Source organism: Euphorbia lathyris, chromosome 4 (genome assembly GCF_963576675.1).
Source record: "Euphorbia lathyris chromosome 4, ddEupLath1.1, whole genome shotgun sequence".
NCBI classification, from domain to species: Eukaryota; Viridiplantae; Streptophyta; class Magnoliopsida; order Malpighiales; family Euphorbiaceae; genus Euphorbia; species Euphorbia lathyris.
Window position 1 is genome coordinate 73,181,213 of NC_088913.1, and position 12,985 is coordinate 73,194,197.

Below are 12,985 nucleotides of genomic sequence, written 5' to 3' on the forward strand. Positions count from 1 at the left end.
CAAAAGAAGAGAGAAATAAATAACTAATCTGAAACATGGCGCGTTGGGCTGTATCATAATGGGCCGCAGAAGATTACACGGGCCTTTGTGACAACCTACTACTAATTGTGGTGGAAAGGAGCCGCTCGCTTTTTATGAGCTCTTTTTGTTTTTCGTAGTCATTTTCATCCCTCTGCGAAAAATGTACAGTAAATCCTCAATAAATACATATCCTTGGGACAAAAAAAAATTCATTAATCGAGATTATTTATTTGCCGATTATTCATTTATCGATAAATCAATATTTATTATTTTATAGATAATTTTTCATTGTAACATGAGCAAAATATACTTGAAGTTGTATTTACACTACAAAAAGTTAATGATGGTGTTCATTTTGGTTTAGGTAGAAAGAAAAAACAATCCAACTATAAATACATTTTTTTCAGAAGAAATGACTTCTATTTTTTTTTTTTGGTAGAAGAGGAAGGCTCAAAGGCCCAAGAAAACAAACACCGAAAACAATAGAAGGAAAAGAGGAAACTAAGTTCTAACTAGCCGAGACACACTCGCCCCATTCTGTTCAGTCAGAAGGATGTCACAGAGGCCTGTAGGCGGCCTATCACACTCGTGATGACCCAAGGGAAAAGTTCCTGCAAAATTCGGCATCCAATCCGCGGCTCTATTACCTTCTCTGAAGATATGAGTCACTTTGACATCCCAGTCTTGCTTCAACATCCTTTTGCACCTCTCAATGATCCAGAAAAAGCGTTGATTCGATACCTCCTGCTCCGTTACCGCTCGGACAACACTAAGCGAGTCTAATTCAACTATAACTCTCCTAGCACCACTACTCCATACCATTACAAGCCTATAATAAAGTCCCCAAAGTTCTGCAAGGCTCGCTTTACAGTACCCCAGATTACAAACAAACCCTCTTAGCCAGTTTCCATTCTCATCCCGCAACAGACCGCGTGCCGCAGCCAACCCAGGGTTCCCTTTACTAGCGCCATCACAGTTTACCTTGACTTAGTTCCCATTCGGTGGATGCCAAGCTATGCGGATTTCCCTATTCTGAGTGGCATTCCCGTCCAGATTCAAATCACTCGATATATACTCCGTCGCCTGAGTGATTACGAAGTCGATTTTGCTTGTGAGCTCCCACCTAGAAGACGCGAATACTACCTCATTTCTCCAGCGCCATATCCACCAACAAGCTGTTACAAACAGGGTAGGCCAATGAATGTTTCTCCAACTAACCTGTGCTTTTATATTTCTTAATAGCCAACTCTAGGTGTCACCATTATAAAAGCTTCGCCTCCAGCTGTACGGGACAAACCAATTCCAAATCTGCTGGGCTTCCACACAATCACGCAAAGCGTGTAAAATTGTTTCAACCTCCCGACAAAACGGGCATCCTGGCTCAGAGCTTAGGTGACGCTTAACCCGATTCTCATTGGTCAAGATTGCTTGGTTCTAAACTAGCCAAATAAAGCTCTTTATTCGTTCTGTAGTTCTCAACCGCCAAATGTCATCCCATGCCAGATTCGTAGCTATTGGCTGGCCCCCGTCCGCCCCTGCTGTAATGCTGGTATATGCTGATTTAATAGTGAAGTTTCCGAACTCGGACATACGCCAGAACCATCCATCCCCATCTTCTGCATCATCAAACAGCACATAAGACGCCATTTGCATGAGGCTCGTCTACGGGAGGAGAGTCTGCAGTCATTGCCAATCCCAGCCTCCTGTGTTGCACCAGTAGTCTCTAACTCGCCAGTTTATCTCTGATTGCGGGATGGGGCTCACCACTTTCTCAATTAACCGGCCTTCATCCATCCACACATCCAGCCGAAAAAGTGACTCCAAGCCCGTTCGCACAAGTTTGCTCAAACCATTCTCGAGGGTCTTTGCTCCTACTTTCAAGCACCGCCAAACATAACTATTGGTTCCATTATTCTGAAACATCTCCAATCCCGTTTTTCCCCGCGAGTAGAGCCCTTTGATCACACGCACCCAAAGGACTGAATTCTCTGCTAATAACCGCTAACTTAACTTCGCGAGCAAAGCCAAGTTTGATTCTCTAACCCAACGGATACCAAGGCCTCCATTCTGTCTGGGCTGACAAACCCTCTCCCATCTTACAAGGCTTATCTTCTTACCCCTGTCCCGCCTCCCCTAGAGAAATCATCGGCTCATCATTTCAAGTTTGTCACACGTGCTAACAGGCAATAAGGAAGTCTGCATAGTGTAATTTGGTAGCGCTGTGAGGACTGACTTCACCAACGTAGTTCTTCCAGCGAAAGATAAGCACTTTTCCTTCCAACCTGCCAATCTTGTCCCGAACTTTATCGACAATATGCTTGTACGTCTGTTTACTTACCCTCTCATGTATGATGGGAACGCCCAAGTAGGTATCGAGATTTGTTGTTTTCCTAATCCCCAGTTCCATTTCCACATCCCTCTAATCTTGGATTGGCGTGTTACTGGAGAAGAAAACACTTGACTTCTGCAGGCTAACTTTCTGTCCAGAGCAATCACAAAAGTAAGTCAAAATATTATTGATGACTCGCGCCTGACTCCCTGATACCATGGCCATAAGAATAATATCATCTGTAAAAAAGCAATGCAAAAGTTTAGGACCTCCCTTGGGTAGTACCCCCGGTTCCCATGCTTTATCCCCCACAGCGTCTAAAATCAAATGGCTAAGGCGCTCAAGGCAAAGCACGAACAGATATGGAGAGAGAGGGTCCCCTTGACGTATACCACGGGAAGGATCAAAACCTTCACAACTATTGCCATTCCACATTACCCGCAAGTGCGAAGAGGAGACGCATTTCATGATGATATCCACCAAACTGCTCAAAACACCTAAACTTGTCAGAGTGTCCTGGATAAACCTCCAATTTAGCCTGTCATAAGCCTTTTCAAGGTCCAACTTTATAATCATTAGTCCCTTTTTTTCCTTTTTTTCGTTTAAACGAACTCACGGTCTCCTAGAGAAGAATGGTGTTGTCCATTATCTGTCTTCCCGGGACGAAACTACTCTGCATAGGACCCACCAGGTCGGATAACAGCGGTTTTAAACGATTCACTATACATTTCGTAATAATTTTATAAGTTACATTACACAGGCTTATAGGTCTGAACTGAGAGAAAGTTTCAGGAGCTGGGACCTTCGGGATAAGGGTAATAATTGTGTCATTGAGGCCCTCCTCTAGGATGCCTTCATTCAGCGCTTGGAGCACACATTTCCTCATATCCTGACCTACTGTATCCCAGAATCGCTGGAAAAATCCCGCCTGGAAGCCATCCGGTCCCGACGTTTTCCACGGAGCCATTGAGAAAACTGCTCTCTGAACCTCCGACTCACCGAACTCGGCTCCTAATCTTTCCAGGTTCCGCTCGGGAATTTCCGGGAAAGCGTGGTGAGAGATTAGCTTTGCACGCATATGGTTCTCTTCTAGATACAAGTTACTAAAGAAAGTCACTGTCATGGCTCTCAACCTTGCCTCTTCCCAGTTCCAAATGCCTGCATCATCTCTAAGGCCTTCCACTTTGTTTCTGCGTCTTCTAATTATGGTCGATGTGTGGAAAAAGGTAGTATTCCTATCCCCCTCCTGCAACCATTGAACTCGCAACTTTTGGGCCTAAAGAAGTTCTTCCTGATTTAAAATATCATTTAACTCAGCCAGTAGCTTCCCTTCAAGCCGACTAAGGCCCCGTGTAAACCTTTCGGCCAGCAGCTTTTGAATGCCAATAAGCCTAGAGAAAACCCATCTCTTCCTCCAGAGAATATTGCCAAAAGAGTAGATGTTCCAATTGGTCAAATGAGTGCCCAGCTCATGGAGCTTATGTCGCAAACTTCTGCCACTCGGCCAACCCTGCGTAATAATCTGCTTAATATCCGATGACGTTAGCCAAGCATTCATAAACCGGAACATGGCCCTCGGTCTCGTAGTCTCTTTCTTCAAACTAATGAGGATCGGAACATGATCCAATTTATTGCGCTACAGATGCCTCACCGTTGCCTCCGGAAAGCAGTGTCTCCAGTCCACAGAGCATAAGGCACGGTCTAGCCTGCATGCAACACGCGTCCTGATAGACGAACCCTTATACCAAGTGAAGCGAGGTCCCTCGAAGCCCATATCAATCAAACCAAGGTCAGCTATCCAATTTGCGAATAGCAAACAACGGTCAAGAACCCTGGCTGAACCTCCCTGCTTCTCATCAATAGCCTTTATACAATTAAAATCACCACATATGAGCCAAGGTTGTTGTATCGTGGTACTCATCTCTCGCATTTCTTTAAAAAACAATCTTTTAAAGTGCATTTGGGGGCGAACATAGACTGTTGTGAGGAGAAACTGAGTGTTTCTCATCTCCCCGTTGTTAATCGTGACCAAGTTGTTCATAAACTGCAAGCCCCTACTAACCACTTCGACTTGGACCTCACTATCATCCCAAAACATCCAGATTCCACCACTGAAACCATCAGTTTCCACTACTTCACAATTATTGAAATGGAGTCTTGAACCAATTTCCTTAGCTCTTGAACCAGGGAGCCTGGGTTCCAAAAGACACAAAATGGTCGGTTTATACACATAAACTAAATGACGGAGGGCTCTTTGGAATTCGGTTCCCCGGCGCCGAAACAATTCCATGATAAAATCTTCATAAGCAACAGTGTCTAGGCAATCAGAGAAACCCAAATCATCAACTTCCTAAGAAACCAGGGGGGATGTTCTCCCTGCCTTTTCCAACAGCTTTATCCTGATAATTCTCTAGGGATATGGGGCTAGAGTTCCCTCCCCGTCCCTCGGTAGCAGCCAATCTATGCCCATTCTGATTCACCTCCATTAAAACAAGGCCATCATTCGGTTCGATTCTAATTCTCTTCCCTCGCCCAACACTTGATTTACTCGTGGGTAAATCAATAACCTGATTTTCACACTCCATAGGCCCCTCCTGATTATCAACTAGACTTGCGAAGGCATTCTGATTCAAAAAGCCTCTTTGACCTGATTCATTGTGTTGTTTGGTTCCCGAGGAGCCCCCCACCTTCCTAGTTGTCGGATTGTTTCCCTTAAAGTTCGCTCTCCGAATGTTGCTCAGTAGCTGCTGTTGTCCAAACCCCTCAAAGTTTTGAACCAAAGGTTGTTTTCCCTGGACTGTTGTTGCAAACGGATTCTTATTGGTATGCTCCCCAACTGTGTGGCTGCCTGATTCAATTCTGCCTTAGTTTCATGTCTTCGAGTTAAACTTTCTTCTAGGGACTATCATCCAGGGACCATAGTCCTCCGTAATCTCCTTCTGAGTTCCTGGTTCATTTTCCTTGGTTGCTGCTTCCTTCTCCTTATTCTCCACATCCGCACCCCCTGAATTAGTTTGTTCAGTTATCATGTTAGTTTGAGTTTGAGCAATCAACACCTTTGGTGTCCTAGCACTTGGCCAACTGCAGCTTCCTTTTAGATGACCATACCTCCCACAATTTGTACAAGCGATATGAAGCCCCTCACACTCAACTCGTTGTATGTCTCCCTCTAAATCAAACTGCGCAATAAGGGGTTTTTGGAGGTTCAACTCCACACAGACACGGGCGAACCTACCTCGTGCCTTTAGAGCCGTGTTCTTGTCTACTCTAATTGGTTTCCCCACTGTCTCCGCCAAGCTCAAGATAACATCATCATTATAATATAAAAGAGGAAGTTGTGGAAAACGAATCCATACCAGTGATTTCTCCACCAATGCCTCTGCAGGATTAAAATCCACTAACCACGTCCTGACTGTCAGATAATGTCCCTGCACCAGCCAGGGACCATCATTAATCACATGATCCCTTTCCATATCATTATCAAACTGAACTAAATGGAATCCCTCACCTAGGTCCATCATTCTGAATTCTGCAATTGGGTTCCAAAGTTCCACAGTTCTTTTTTGCAGCGCTATGTAGCCAAGATTCCTGCCCAGAAGCTTGATTATCAGGGCCTTCTCCCATGTCTTGCTTAGTTTTCGCTTCAATTTCGGATCAATTGATACCCATGGATGCAGTGGGTCAGAATCGGGGATATCGATTTTGATTAAACCCGCCGCACGGAGATCGACTCGAGCCCTATTTGCCAGGTTTTCCCCTCTTCCTTCAGCAATTTCCTTCCATGATCGACGAGAAATCGGTTGATGCGGCTAGTCTTTATCTGGTGGGTCAGCGTGTGGTGGTCGGAGATGGTGTTGGATCGGAGGTGTCATCATTAGGGCGAAGGAAAAAATCGCAAGAAAAAAATCGCAGTCGAGCGGTGGATAATTTCAATAAAAGTTTTAGGGTGCAACACGAGGACTTCCCATTGGGAGGTCACCCATCTTAGTACTACTCTCGCCCAAGCACGTTTAACTTTGGAGTTCTGATGGGATCCGGTGCATTAGTGCTGGTATGATCGCACCCTTACTTATAGTTTATGGATTAAAAGGTTTTGGTCTCTATATATATATTTTGTATGTAATTTAATAATTATTAATTTATATTTTCATTGGACCTAAGGATTTAAATATTTTTAGTACTTAATGCATTTAAGCAGGTCATTACTTTAGTCTATTGGCCCAAGTCGGGACTGAAAGAATTTATTATATAAACGAGGTTATTACTTTATCGAACATTCATTTATCAAGATTTAACTATATTTGCTTTAGTCTATAATCATGTGAAGTTTTATTATTTACATTTTACTTGTTGTATTTCTTCATGTTTTATCTAATGAAATTAGAAGCATTTCAAAAAAAAATCATTTTACAGTTAAATATCCAATTCATTGTTTTTTTATCATTATCATGTATTTTAAATTTGAAATATCAAAATCTTATTGAATTATTTTTGATTTTGTGAAATTGCAGTTAGTGATCATTAAATTATTTATTATTATTCCTTTTTTTTTATTTCAAATTCCTAATTAATTCATTTCTATATATATATATATAATGTTTCTTTTCTGGCTTTTCTGTTTTTCTTTTTCAATTCATTGTTTGTGAATCTCCTTTTCTACAGTTGCCCATTAAAATCTTGGATTATCTGAGTTTTTCTTGCAAGTTTGAAAATTTCCATGACAGAACCAGTTATTATTTAGCAAGATGATTTTCCATATTATGTAGAGTTTGGCTTTGAGAATAACAAGTAAATAAATGATTCCAAAACTCTGTTTCACCAATCAATTTGTTTATCAAAAGTAAAATTCATTTTGAAAGGGTGCCTCTGCTTCTGCCATAAAAAAAATTCTTCTTTGTATAAGAACTTGCAATAATAGCATGGAATAGTATGTGTACTATCTGGAAGAACGAGACAGAGAAACTCAAATATTGTAATCCAAAATCTACTTGAAACAAAGACAAAGGCTTGTGAAAACTCAAATATGAGAGGATAGTGAAGAAATTGAAATTCAGAAACATAGAAAGAAAGAAGAAAAACTTGCCATTCATATTCAGGAAGTAATTCAGGAAGCTAGGTTTGTTGCAATTTAGAAAAAAAGTAATTTAGAAAGGAGAAGGAAAAGAATTTCACTAATTAATTGTTCTTAAATTTAAATAAATATTAGTTTCCTATTTATCCACTTGATAAAAGCAGTTTAAAATGATAGAAGCAGCTTAAAAGTATTAAAATTTGATAAAGTGATAATTATTTTTACAAGTATGTAATAATCGTAATATTTTAAGTCATTTGTGATTTGTGTTTAACTAACCCTAAATTATACTACCTGATAACATCGGGATATTATCGCAAGGACCAAAAGAGATAATCGCCTCAAGTATGCCATGAGGCATAGGAAGCCGCCCGGCGGATCCCCCTGGGTTAGCTCTAAGAGATCCGCTGGCGGATCTCTAAAGCGAATCTCTCCATTTACTTAAGTAACGGCTAACCGTCAACTCGGCCATAATGATCATTAAATGAATCATTAATAGTCTTAACCCGTCAGGTTAAGAGTAACTTGTAACCGCCATTAAATGAGCATTAATGGAGACTCTCTAGTTACCTAGAAGTTGCAAATCCATCTACTATAAATAGCCTACGTCTAGGCTATCAAGGTACATTCACTCATACTTACTCTTCGCTAAGCTTTGTCCATTCAGTTTATTCTCCATATTCGTTACTGACTTTGGCATCGGAGTGTCCCCGGCCGATCCCAAAGGCGCCTCTCAGGGACGTGATCCGATCGGAAGTTTCACTAGAGTTATCAATTGGTGCGGTGAACGTGGAATCCTTAACCCAATAAAGGATTTTTCGGTCACATTGAAACATCATGAATGATGAAATACTAAATCCCTCCTCAGGGATCGAGTCGCCAGTAATCACACCATCCAGTGCTGGGCACACGAGTACGACCGCTCCCACAATGAATATCGATGGAAATATGCCCCCAGCATCCTTCCTTGATATGTGCGCTCTGGATATCGAGGCGCGATATGGGATTGAAATTGGAAACCGCCTTCGAGCGTTCACGACTATTCCTCATAGTAGTACGGTTTCTACGTCAATGGTCTCGTCTCTACCTCCGTTAAACTTTGGTCTGGGACCAGGGGCTCGTAGCTCTTCATTCCTTCAAGCTCATAACGTTGACTCTACGGTAACTACCACGGCGCCAAGTGGATCACGACCAGTTATGAGGGAGCTGTTTCCTGGTGAAGGAAGCCGCAGGAATGACGTGGTCCCCCCTGGCGGATCAGAAGTTCCAAGGTTTAATCTTGATGGGCCGAATGTACCCAGACGACCACGGACGAATTCGTCCCTTGGGGGATTTAAAGAGCCCATTCGCAAAAAGCACAGAAAGAACAAAGATAAGCAGCCAAGATCTCCTTCGCCCCGGTGAACAAAATCTTCACGCCGTGGCAGATCTCCTCCATCTACTGGTCGTAAAAGGAGTAAGAGACCGGAAAAAAACGTCTCATTTAGGAGGACCGCCACCCCATCCATCTTCGGGAACTGTTGGACACACTCTGACAGGAGGTCAACAAGGAGGAAACGAGCTGAATCCTCCAAACAAAGGAAGTGGGGGAGGAGGCAATGGAGGAGGAAGGGGAGGCGGGCGAGGAGGACATTCGCCATCGGATTCATCGTCCGAATCGAGTTCTTCATCTTCTCCGAGCAGATCGCCACGAAGAGATCGTCCCAGGGCGGAGCCGGAGAATTTTGATGACAGAGTCAGAGTCCTAGTGCTTCAAATGAATAAAGAAAATGCTAGGCATAATCCATTCGCCAACAGGGATTCGCCTTTTGCGGCTTGGATTGAAGCAGAGGAAACCGAAAGAGCATTTAAAATCCCTAATCTGGCAATTTATACAGGTAAAGACAACCCGGAGGCTCATGTTCGAAAATACAGAATCATGGCCAGACTCAATCGAGCCACCGAACCTGTGCTTTGCAAAATGTTTGTCACCACGTTAGGAGGCCCGGCTTATTTGTGGTTTCAATCCCTACCTCCAGGCTCAATAAACAGCTTCGATCAATTGAGCAGGGAATTTTGTGCTAAATTCGCCGGTTGCATTCCTGCAGTGGTGAAATCCGAAAAGCTTTTTGAGTTAAAACAAAAGGCGAATGAATCCCTCCGAGACTATGTAGACACTTTTAATCAATTGTGTATACAGATTGTTGACGTAGATATCTCCGTAGCTGTGGAATGCTTTGTGAGAAACACTACTTGTAAAAGTTTGCAAGAAGACCTCATCCGCAAAAAACCAACCAGCATGGCGGAGTTAATGGAACGTTGCAAAGATTTTATAGAGGTAGATGATATTCGCCGAGGCTCACCATCATCGCCAAAGAAGGATCGGGGCGAATCCCGCTCCCGAGATCGAGATCGGGACAGAGACAAACGTCAGGATTCTCCTCGAAACAAACGAAGAGATTCCAGAAACAAATCAACATTTGTCACCTCCTTCACACCTCTTAATGCTTCTAAAAGTGAGGTTCTTATGTGGATCGAGAACAGCCAGCACAAACGGAGCATTTCATACCCCGAGCCAAAAGGGGGGGAATATACCAATAAAGGCAAGGATCCTAAAAATTATTGCAAATATCACAGGAAAAATGGCCATGATACGGATGCTTGCTGGGAGTTAGCTCGAGAAATTGAACGACTCATTGAAAGAGGTAAATTGGATCGGTTCATCCAAACGGAAGGAAAAGACGATGATAGATCCAAGGAGGATTCAAAGAAGAAAGGAAAGGGCACTATTAATGTCATAGCTGGCGGACCTGGTTATCAGCCAGCATCAAAAAAGGCAAAAATGATCAACCTTGATAGGATATCGTTAAATCGCCCTTTCTCAGACGCAGGTCTGGAGATTGCACCCCATGCGGATGCACTGGTCGTCACAATGATAGTTGAAGGCTGGGAAATTAGACGGGTGATGATTGATACGGGAAGTTCATGTAACGTCATCACTCGAGAAGCATTCATCAAACTCAAAGTTGATCCTGTCCAAGTGGAACCAACTATGGTCGATATTCTGGGAGTCACTGGTCATACCATTCAGACGAAAGGTCAAGTTATTTTGGAGTGCGAACTTGCTGGGGATGATCAAGTTTGGAAAGGAGATCTAGAGTTCTCAGTCCTAGATAGACAATTGGCCTACAATATTATCCTCGGACGACCATTTATCTCCGAAGTTGCAGCCCTTATCTCTATTCGCCATCTAACACTTTACATTCCTACGGTCAAGGGGGGAGTGATGGTTAGAGGTTGTCAAAAAGTGGCTCAAGAAACTTATTCGGCTTCGTTAATGATTCGCCCTCAATCTAAAAAGGAAACAGAAGAGGAATGCACCACAATAGCAGTGGATGAGGATGATGCGGAGGACAATACATTACCACACATGGCGAATCTCTCGAGCCGACATAAACACTTGGTCAGAGAATGAAATACACCTATGGTCTTGAGTACTCTTTTTTCTTTAACAAGCTTTTTCCCACAAGGTTTTTCTTGTTAAAGGTTTTAATGAGGCTCATTTGCAAAGACCTATTTCCTGTAATAAGGTGTTTCTTCCATTAATAAAGATTGTTGGTTTTATTATCCATTTTCTTTTTTATGATTCACTACTGCAATATCAATATTCCAGTCATAAAAAGGAGGCATCCAACGCTCCTCACAATCACAACAGATCCGCCACTTGGCAGATCATGGTCACCAATAGAGTTAAAACGATCCTTGGACGCAAGGTCTTTACACTCTCTTGTCCTTCCCTAAGAAGGACTTACAAGTCCTGCGGGCGGATCGTTTCACCTCAAAGATAGGTGGCAAAACGAACCCCTAGGCAGCTTTACTTCCTCTAAAGAGGAATAGAACAGCTTCAAACCTTCACAAAGGTTCATACGGTGAAGTATGGCTGGCCACCTACTTCAAACAAAAATCCTGAACATATTCACATTCAAAACACTATCGGGCACAAAGTGTAAAAGTGAATTAAATAGCAATGTTTGGAATCATACTGGTTTTTACAAAAACTTATACAAACAAAAACTAAATGATAGCAGGGGCATCCCCTTTTGCGCTTCCCTCACCCGCAGGGCTCACCGGAGGATCCTTTTTTTCCACAGTTGTAGATTCGCCACCAATAGATACCTCCTTGTCCCCTTTTGGTTCTGAATCAGCCTTAGACGGTATCTCCTGAGGATCATCCTCCACAACTATGGTAGAAGGCTTAGCCTCAGGCAAGGTTCCTTTCATCCATCTTCTTACATAATCGCGGAGATACCCCTTGGCATCAGACATCTTCTTGAACCTCGCCACATCCTCCGGCTCAGGAACGACGAACTCAGGATCTGTGAAATCGATTCCGGGATGAGCTAAGGAGAAGTACGCCATAAGCATCTCTCCATAAAAGAATGCATGTTCGCCTGCCATGTATTCCGCCTCCCCGAGAGCATCATCATGATTTTTAGCATCGGAGGCTATCTTTGCCTTTAGCTTCTATATCTCCTCGTCTCGGAGAATCAAAGCAGCTGTGGCAGAGGCCAAGTTCGCATTAGCAGAAGCAAGGTTGGCATTGGCGATGGCAAAAGAAGAATTGGCATTTGCCAACTCTTTCTCCAGCTTCTCAACAGTAGCCCTATCCGCCACATTCTGAAGCAGCCCGTTCTCCAAGGTACGTAGGCGGGCGTACAGCTGAGAAAAGCAAAATAAGTTAGCCAAAAAGCAGAAACAAAGAAATCATCACACTCTTCCAAAAACTTACTGAAAGAAGCTCTGATTTTCCCTTTTGGACGTGGATCGATCCGGGGATTTGGTCATAGCCCCTTTGTACTTCTCCTACTTGTCCTAGAGCTTCGTCCAGGTTATTCAAAAGCGATTCATCCTCGAAAGTTCATCCAGCAAACTTGGCGGACCAAGACTCGCCAGTACTGGGCTTCACCGTCTGCACAAGTAAGAAAGACCATACGCCACTTCAAAATCCGACGAGTAGGAAAAAGAATTAAGAGATGCATTACCTGAACCGTTTTTTCAGTAGTCTTGGCAGATTTAAAGGCATCCGCCATTATCTTGGTACTCCCAACGGTATTGGGCCGCCTCTTCTTTAGTGGCGGATCAGCAGTCGTCTCCATAGGGCGTTTGCCCGTATCAGTTTGAGGGATAGCCTCTTGATTTTTCTTACGGGCTTCCTCTTCTCGAAACTGCCTGCGCGTCTCTGCAAGAGCACGATTTGCCTTAGATGCAGCCCTGCCAAAAGAAGATATCAAAATAAATTAAAGCTCCAAAAATAAATAAGGTACCTTGATCAAATTGAGTTATTTTCGAGTAAACAAATTGATCCTCCACTCGGCGGATCAAAGGAACGTCGCTCATCATGAAGGCTAAGGCATCCTCATAGGTCCAGGCATCCGCCTTAATTTGCTTCATGAGATCCGCCACAGCCTCATCACCAAGCGTTAAGATTCGCATATCTCCCGCCATGTGTAGTGGACGAGAGTTCCAGACTAAAGGAAAGTCCAATGGCTCGTCCTCCTTTACCCTCACATAGAAGAAACTCTCAT

The 12,985-nt window shown here is 43.2% G+C and overlaps 1 non-coding gene across 1 annotated transcript; it reads right to left on the reverse strand.

Moving 5' to 3' along the window:
* Positions 1–6,293: 6,293 nt before the first annotated feature.
* Positions 6,294–6,415, reverse strand: LOC136228084 (5S ribosomal RNA). Its single transcript, XR_010688419.1, has one exon. It is a non-coding gene; the product is annotated as a 5S ribosomal RNA (ribosomal RNA).
* Positions 6,416–12,985: the final 6,570 nt, after the last annotated feature.